This window comes from Phodopus roborovskii, unplaced genomic scaffold (assembly GCF_943737965.1).
Source record: "Phodopus roborovskii unplaced genomic scaffold, PHOROB, whole genome shotgun sequence".
Classification (NCBI taxonomy): Eukaryota; Metazoa; Chordata; class Mammalia; order Rodentia; family Cricetidae; genus Phodopus; species Phodopus roborovskii.
The window spans coordinates 35111120-35119356 of record NW_026126511.1 but is presented as its reverse complement, the minus strand read 5'-3'; positions in this window follow the sequence as shown (position 1 = coordinate 35119356).

Genomic DNA, 8237 nt, shown 5'->3' with positions numbered 1-8237 from the left:
AGGTACCGCCAACCTCTTTTTGGGTTGTAGGTAACATATCAATGAAATTCACAAGACCAGTGATGTTTGGTGTTTACACTGCTGTGGAACTTTTCAAGCACTTCCCGAGAGAGGTACCTCCACCTCTTCATGACGTCATAAGGGCGGTGATTGAAAGTTTGGTTTAGAAAAATGAATGCTTGAAATACATAATTCAGTGTGAAAAATTTTAGCTTCAAATTATTTAACAACTTACTGTACCCCAAATCCAAAGGGTTTGATATTGTGCTTATGTTTCATTATATTATCTCAATTTTAAATTCTTTCTAGTAAGTACCACAAACACTGTAGGTTTTGAATTTAAATTTTTATGATTAAAAAATTCGTATGTAGCAATTACTAGATAGTGATTTGGAAGATATTGTTCAAAACAATGTAGTAGATTTCCACAATGTTAAACTACACTGTTATTTATTTATTTATTTATTTATTTTGTACAAGTGCTCTATCTTCATGTGCCCCAACATACCAGAAGAAGGCCTCAGATTTCATTGTAGATGATTGTGAGCTACCATGTGGTTGCTGGGAATTGAACTCAGGACCTCTGGAAGAGCAGGTTCTTAACCTCTGAGCCAGCTCTCCAGCTCTAACAATGAATTTTTAATAAACTGTTTTTCTATCTTAAATTCAGTTTGGTAAGCATTTGGTTTCTCTACTGAAGGAAAAAGTACATATCGGTCATATATATGTATGTATGTGTATATATGTATGTGTGTATATATATATGTGTGTGTGCGTGTATATATATATACACGCACACACTCCCCCCTCTGGAATATATATATTTTGTTGACCAACTGTTTATAATGTACAGAATGGCTGTAAGCTCATTGAAAGTGAAAATAGCAGCAGCAATAGAAAACCCTGCTTGTAAGGTGATTTTTGAGTATAAAATGTGTATTTGCAAAAGTAATCAGTATTTATATAAAAGGATATTCAAATATTGTTTCCAATTACCTATGATATTTTTTAAAAAGTAAGTTGCTAACTTTTTATATATACATATATATGTATATATATATATATAAAAATATAAATTTTTTATCTCCACCTGATGCTATCCTTCACTAGTCAGATGAACACTCCTTTTTTCACTGGATATAATTGTGTACATTTTGTTGCCTTCTCATGAAAAAGTAATATGATCCCCAAAATGTTTTGCTTGCGTATTTTGGATATTCATCTTACTTTTTGTTCTCCAGCAAGCAGTAATGTTTCCAGGGTTTTGTTTCTTGTTTTGAGATGGGTACTTGCTATTTTGTCCAGGCTAGTCTGGAACTCCTGAGTTTGAGTGATTTTCTTGCCTTAGCCTCCCAAGTGTTTGGGACAATAGGTGTGTGTTATTACTCCAGTAAAGAAATGTATTTATTGTTTTGTCAAGTAATACTGTATTGTGTTTTCTTTTCATTTTTAAGTTAAATTTAGTGTTTTGTTGACATTAGCAGTTATAGCTCTGAACTTTGGAATCAAGTGCCCACGTGGAACTTTGAAATTTAAACCTCTATATCAAATTATTTAGCATTCACATTTTCTGTTGGGGTTTTGTGTTTTTGGAGACAAGGTCTTATTTTGTAGCCTAGACTGCTTTTAAATTTAAGATCCTCTTGTCCTTGCCTCCCAGTGTATTCAGATTAGATTATAGGCCTATGCGCCTATGCACAGTCTCCTTCTCCTGCCTTCCTCCTTCCTTCTTTTCCTCCCTTCCTTCCTCTTTCCTTTTTTAAAAAACAGTTTTAATTATAAGCTTGGAAATACTTAAAAGTTGGCATTTAATGAATGTAATGGGGTTTTTGAGGCCAGTAGTGAAAATGTTTCTCTAAAGTACTTGTGATGTGTTATGGTATTTGTGTATGTGCTTTACCAACTGAGCTCTCACAGATTCAGCCCTATATTCAGCATTACTTTTTCTGCATTCTGTAACTTTCTCACTCATCAGTGTTTATTATCCAGTGACAGAATGCTCATGTTTTTTATGCCCTGACAGAAGACAGAGGAATGTGCTCCAGATGAGGAACTAGAGCTGTGGCTAAAGCTCATACAGTGAACAGGGAAAGAGGGAAACACAAAAGAATTAAAAAACCTTTTAACATCACTTTTAGTGAAATAAAATTCTTACCCCCTACAGTATACTAGTATGTTTTCTCAAGAGGTATAATGTGCATTGGTTGCCTATCAATCTCTACATTTCATTTCATGTGGTGTGCATAAACCCTGCTCTTAACAGAAGGCTCATTCCCAATGGTGCTATTTAATGGCCACTTTCCCATGCATTTATACATTTGTGAATTAGAGAGTTGTTGTGAAATATTCTAACTAGGCAAAGATGTTTTACATTTCTTTATGCTGCAGGATATTACTTTAACTGTGTAAAAGTGTGTTACTTTTGTTTATGCTGCATTTGTTTAACAACGTAATGATGTGTATTTAATTTTGTAAAGATGTGTTGCATCTGTTTCACCTTGCCTGCCTAAGGCATCTGATTGGTCTAAACAGAGGCTGAACAGCCAGTAGCTAGGCAGGAGAGGGGTGGGTGGGGCTGCCAGGCAGAGAGAATGAATAGGAGGAGACATCTAGACTTGAGAGAGGAAAAGAAGAATGTGAGGATGCCATGTGGGACACTCCTGGGGCCAGAAGCCAGGTGGATGACAGCCAGCCAGTGAAAGTAAGAAATAAAGAAGACCGGTAATAAGCCCCAAGGCAAAAGGTAGATAAAAAGAAACTGGTTACTTTATGTTAAAAGAGCTAGCCAGAAACATGCCTAGGTTAGGCTGAGTATTTAACACTTCTAAGTCTCTGTGCCATGATTTGGGAGCTGGTTGGTAGCCCAAAAGAAAAGTCCTGGTACAGGGAGTTTTGTTTTGTAGATGAGTTACAATATCTGGTTAATTACCAATTAATGTAGTAGGTTGTATGTTAATACTTGTAACTAGTTCACCATCAATAAAATATACTAAAACTTTAATTCAGTGGTTCTACTTACTGTGTAAAACCCTTGGTTATAGTGTGACACAGCTACCAGGGTTGATATCTTTTTGACAAGAAAGTCCCCTTGTCCTCATTTTCCAGTTAATGAGCATATCTTGTAAGATTTAGAATGAGCTGAGGGCTGGAAAGATGGCTCAGTGATTAAGAGCTCTTGCATAACACCTGGGATCAGTTCTAGCACTCATGAAGGGTAAAACTGCTGCTAACTCCATTTTCTAGGGATCTGATACCCTTCTGGCCTTCAAGGACACTACACACATGATGCACGTATATACATACATGTTGACTTACACATAAAATACTAAACAATTATCTTGTATCTCTATGCTTGTAGTTAGAAGCTCAACTCAAATTACAGTTAATTTATTCCCCCTGGGGGCTGGAGAGACACACAGCAGTTAAGAGCACTGACTGCTCTTAGAGAAGCCTTGGGTTTGGGTTCCAGCACCCACATAACATCTGGCCACCATCTTTAACTCCAGTCCCAGGGACTTCCTTTGGCTGCCTCAGGTAATGTACCATCAATACATAGAGGCAAAACACCATACACATTTAAAAACTTTTTTTTTTTTTCCAAATAAAGGGTGGGACAAAGGTTCCAAAGGATGAAATAGAGACTATATATTAGTTACTTTTCTCTCTCTCCATGTGGCAAGACATGGACTTCAGAAGCAATTTAAGTGAAGAGGGCTTTACTCTGGCTCTTGGTGCATAGAAGGGAAGGCATGGCCAGGATATCAACTTCTGTGGCAATGGGAGTATAGGGCCCCCTGTTTTTCATCTCTGCAGATCAGGAAACAGCTCGGGTCCACCCGAAGTGGATCTGCCTGTAACCCTCTGTGACTCTAGCCTTCTGGCTGCCAGCCAGCCTCCCATTGAAAAGGTTCCAGGGCCCAACAATCAATAGCATCACCAGCTGGAAAGCACATATTCAGACACAGAAGTTGTGTTATATGTATGTATGTATGTATTTGTGTGTCGTCTGTCGTGTGTGTCCCCCCGCCCCAGATAGGGTTTCTCTGTGTAACAGTCCTGGAACTCACTCGGTAGATCAAGCTGGTCTTGAACTCACTGATATCTGCCTACCTGTGCCTCCCAAGTGCTGGGATTAAAGGAAAGAACTACCACCACCCAGCCAAACACTGGTGTTTATGGGGCACATTTCACACTCAAAACCATAACTAAATTTAGCTATTAACTTGTCTATTGAAATTAAGTTACAGTTTGTCTTATTATTTTAAATGAACACAATGTTATTTATTTTTGAGACATCCTCACTCTCACCCTGGCTGGCCTGGAACCCCCTTTGTACACCAGGATGACCTGGGACACCATACCCAGAATATTTTTGTGTCTATGTCTTGTTGAGAATCTGAGGAAATATATTCATTCCTCAAAAAAAAAAAAAAAAAAAAAAGGCCCATATTCCTAATTTATTACCTCAGGTGTGCCGTAACACTTTGATAGCTCATCAGACCTGAAGTCAGATTACTCAAAGCAGGAATTCTCCCTTCAATACTTCATTATTCTAACAAATGTTAATATTAATTTTAGCTAGTGTGCTAAATGCGTAAGAAATTATAAAAAGGGCCTTCAGTTGAGTAATGAGAATGTTTTGATACAACAAGAAGAATAAATACAAACTAAGAAAAGGGCTGCCAGGTATGGTGGCAGATGCCTTTAATCCCAACACTCAGGAAGCAGAGACAGATAGATCTCTGTGAGGACAGCCTGATCTACATAACAAGTTCCAAGGGTGGAGTCTATATAGAGAGACCCCGCCTCCAAAACCCTCCCCCCCCCCAAAAAAAAAAAACCCTCAAAAAGAGAGCTGTCTTGGTGGTTAAGAGTACTCTCTGTGGGGGCTGGAGAGATGGCTTAGCGGTTAAGAGCATGGGTTGCTCTTCAGGTTCAATTCCCAGCACCCACTTGGCAGCTCACAACCATTTATATCTCCAGTTCTAGGGGAGCTGACACCTTTGATGGGAGATGTCATTCTGTAAATATGTTTCTCTCTTATTGGCTAATGAATAAAGCACTGTTGGCACTGTTGGCCAATAGAAAAGCAAGATAAGCGGGGCTAGGAGACAAGGAGGTGTGTCACTAAACTCTGTAAAATGTTGATTTTAAAGAACATGGAGGCTGGGCATGGTGGTGCATGCCTTGAATTCCAGTGAGGTAGAATAGGAAAAGAAAAAAAAAAAAAAAACAAAGACCAATTATTAAACAGCGATTTACTTACTGATTTATTTAGTGACTCACTCAAAGTCCTGCTTGTCCTGCCTATTGCCAAACATGACCACTCTCTACCTGTGTAGAGAAATAGCTCAAACAATAGATTGTTGCTCTTAGCAACCTGATCACAAAAGCTTACACCTGCCAACTGTTATGTAAGTCTTTGAAAGCCAAAAGCCACCCCCCAAAAACAACAACAAAAACTGGCTCTTAAGTTTCTGTTTGTCAGATCACTGGCCCCACCTTGTGGCTTTAGAATATTAAACGCAAACTGGACTCAAGATGGAGGCCTTCCGAGAACTATCTTGGCTTTGGTCCACTGGTGACATCTCTCCCACCCTCATTGGTGTTGGAGCAGATATTCCAGATCCCTGCAACACCAGAGACAGACATAGGCAGAGCTTTATGAGTTCAGGGCTATCCTGGTCTAAGTAGTTCCAGGCTAAACCAGGACTGACTATATGTGACACGCTGTCACAAGATGAAATTAAAAATCTGGACATAATTTTAAAATGTTGCTTCTCTTAAGAAAATAGAAGAGGCTGGATCATAGATTAATTTCCTAGAGCACACTAGACTATTTAACAACTTTCCAGAATTTTCTGTGCTTGTTTTTGTAGAGCTGTGTGAACTTCATCTACTTGCCCCCAGCCACCACCCCATGGAAGCTCAATTCATTAGATACAGTAGTCTTCAAAATTTAATTTGTTGCCCAGCTGCTGTGCTGCAGTTATGTCATAGTTTATACCGGGATTCAGTTTAATCCTTGTCCTAGTTAGCTTTTCCCGTCAACTTGTCACAGCCTAGAGCCTCCTGAGAAGGGAGTCTCAATTAAAGGATTGCTTAAATGAGACTGGGCTGTGGACACCGCCCCCTGGTGACAGTGCCATTCCCTGGGCAGGAGGTCCTGAAGTATGAGAAAGCTGGCCGTATTACTTTTGTTGCTGTGATGAAATAACACATGACCAAAGTGACTTAGGGGAGAAATGGGGGTGGTAGCTGGAGCAGTAAGCTAAGAGATCACACCTTCCCATAAAGCAGAGATCGAGAGCTGGAAATGTAGGGCTCCACACTCTGAAAGCCTGTCCATGACGACACACATCCTCCAGCAAGGCTCCACTTCCCGAGGGTTCCATAACCTCCCCTGACATCAACTGGAGGAGCAAGTGTTCAAATCCATGAGCCTATGGCATGTTCCTCTTTCAAACCACCACAATAGCTAAGCGTGAGCCAGAGGGAGGCAGGAAGCAGTGTTCCTCCACAGTTTGTGTTTCAAGTTTGTGCTTGGGTTCCTGCCATGACTTCCCTCAGTGATGGCCTAGAACCTAGGAGCTTAGATTTAACCATTTCCTCCCCTAACCTGCTTTTGGTCACTTTATCACAACAGGGATGAGCCTAGCACCATCATGGTTCACATTATCCACCTAATGTCATTTCTTGAGTGTTTAGGAAAACTTCAGGATAGCTACAAAGGAATGTTTTAAATAATTAATTTTCCTGTCAACAATGATCTATACATTGTATAGTTGTATTTCTCTATGACATTCATGCATGTCTTTAAACACACAGCTCATTTTGATAAAGAGCCCTTGACTGTGCAAACAAGTGAAGAAAGAGTAGTATGGGGTCAGTGTTGCTTTTGGTGGTGGCACACTCCTGTAATCCCAGAATTCTAGATGTAGAGACAGGAGGATCATGAACTACAGGCTAGCCTCGTCTACATAGCAAGTACCAGGCCAGCCTAGGCTACATAGCCAGGACTTGTCTAAACAAAAACCCACAAAAATTAAAATCACAACAAGCAAAAGACCAGTAAGACAAAAAATAACCAAAACAAAGTTAAAAGAAACAAGAAGTTCACAAAAATGTCATTGTTTTGTTCTAATTTAAATCTTAAATTATCACATTGCACTCCTCTTCCCCAGCACCTCAGAAGGATCCTATAATCTCATGCATCAAAAAAGTAGAAAAGAGGAAGAACTTTTCAGCAGTCCTTTGAGATGCAACCAAAATCATATAGGTGCCCGCTAATACACTAAAGCATAGGAGGGTATACTACGCTTGCTTATGCCTCATTCTTTCCATGAGTGCTCCTCTTTCTGTTAACCTCCATGCTCTAATCTGTGTTAAAGTATCTGCCTAAAAGCTGAGCGGTGGTGGTACTTGACTTTAATCCCAGCACTTGGGAGGCAGAGGCAGGCAGGCCTCATCTAAGAGGGAATTCCAGGACAGGCACCCAAACCAAAAAAAATTTTTTTTTCTAAGGGCCTACAAGTCTGCTTTCTACTGACACATCCTGAAATTCTTTTCCCAAGAGCCAAGCTTCATGCTTGTGGAGGTCTCTGAAAAGTTTGTGAAGCTCCTGCTGGCTTGTGATCCCAGATGCTGTCAGGTCACCAAACACACAGGATTTCCAGTGATAGGATGATGTCCTTACAAATCACAATTGCACATTCTCTATTTCTCCACCTCTTATGAGGACAGAGACTTTCAGGGGAAACCAAGTCTGTTCTAGTCAACAGAAACCTGGGGGTGAAGAGCACAGGATCTCCACTGCCCAATCTGTTGGAGTTCCTACAAACTGCTTTATAAACACCCACCAAGGTGGTTGCATTTTCAACCAAGTTGTTTGAGAGTTTTGTTATTGTTTTCTGTTCATTTGTCTGTCTTGAGACACTCTCATGTAACCCAGACAACCCTAAGCTTACCATAAAGCCAAGAGGACCTTGACATTGTGATCTACCTGTCTCCACCACCCATGTGCAAAGATTATAGGCATGCATTACCATACTGGTTTACACAGTAGTGGGTGCTTGCCCAACACAATCCTGCACCATATAAGCCAGGAGGGGTAGCATACATATCTATAATCCCAACTCTGGGGCATGGGAAAATAGGAGGATCCTAAGTTCAAAAGGTCACCTCCTGCCAAGCTACCAAGGAAGTTCCAGGCTAGCCTGGGAGACAGGAGAGTCTCA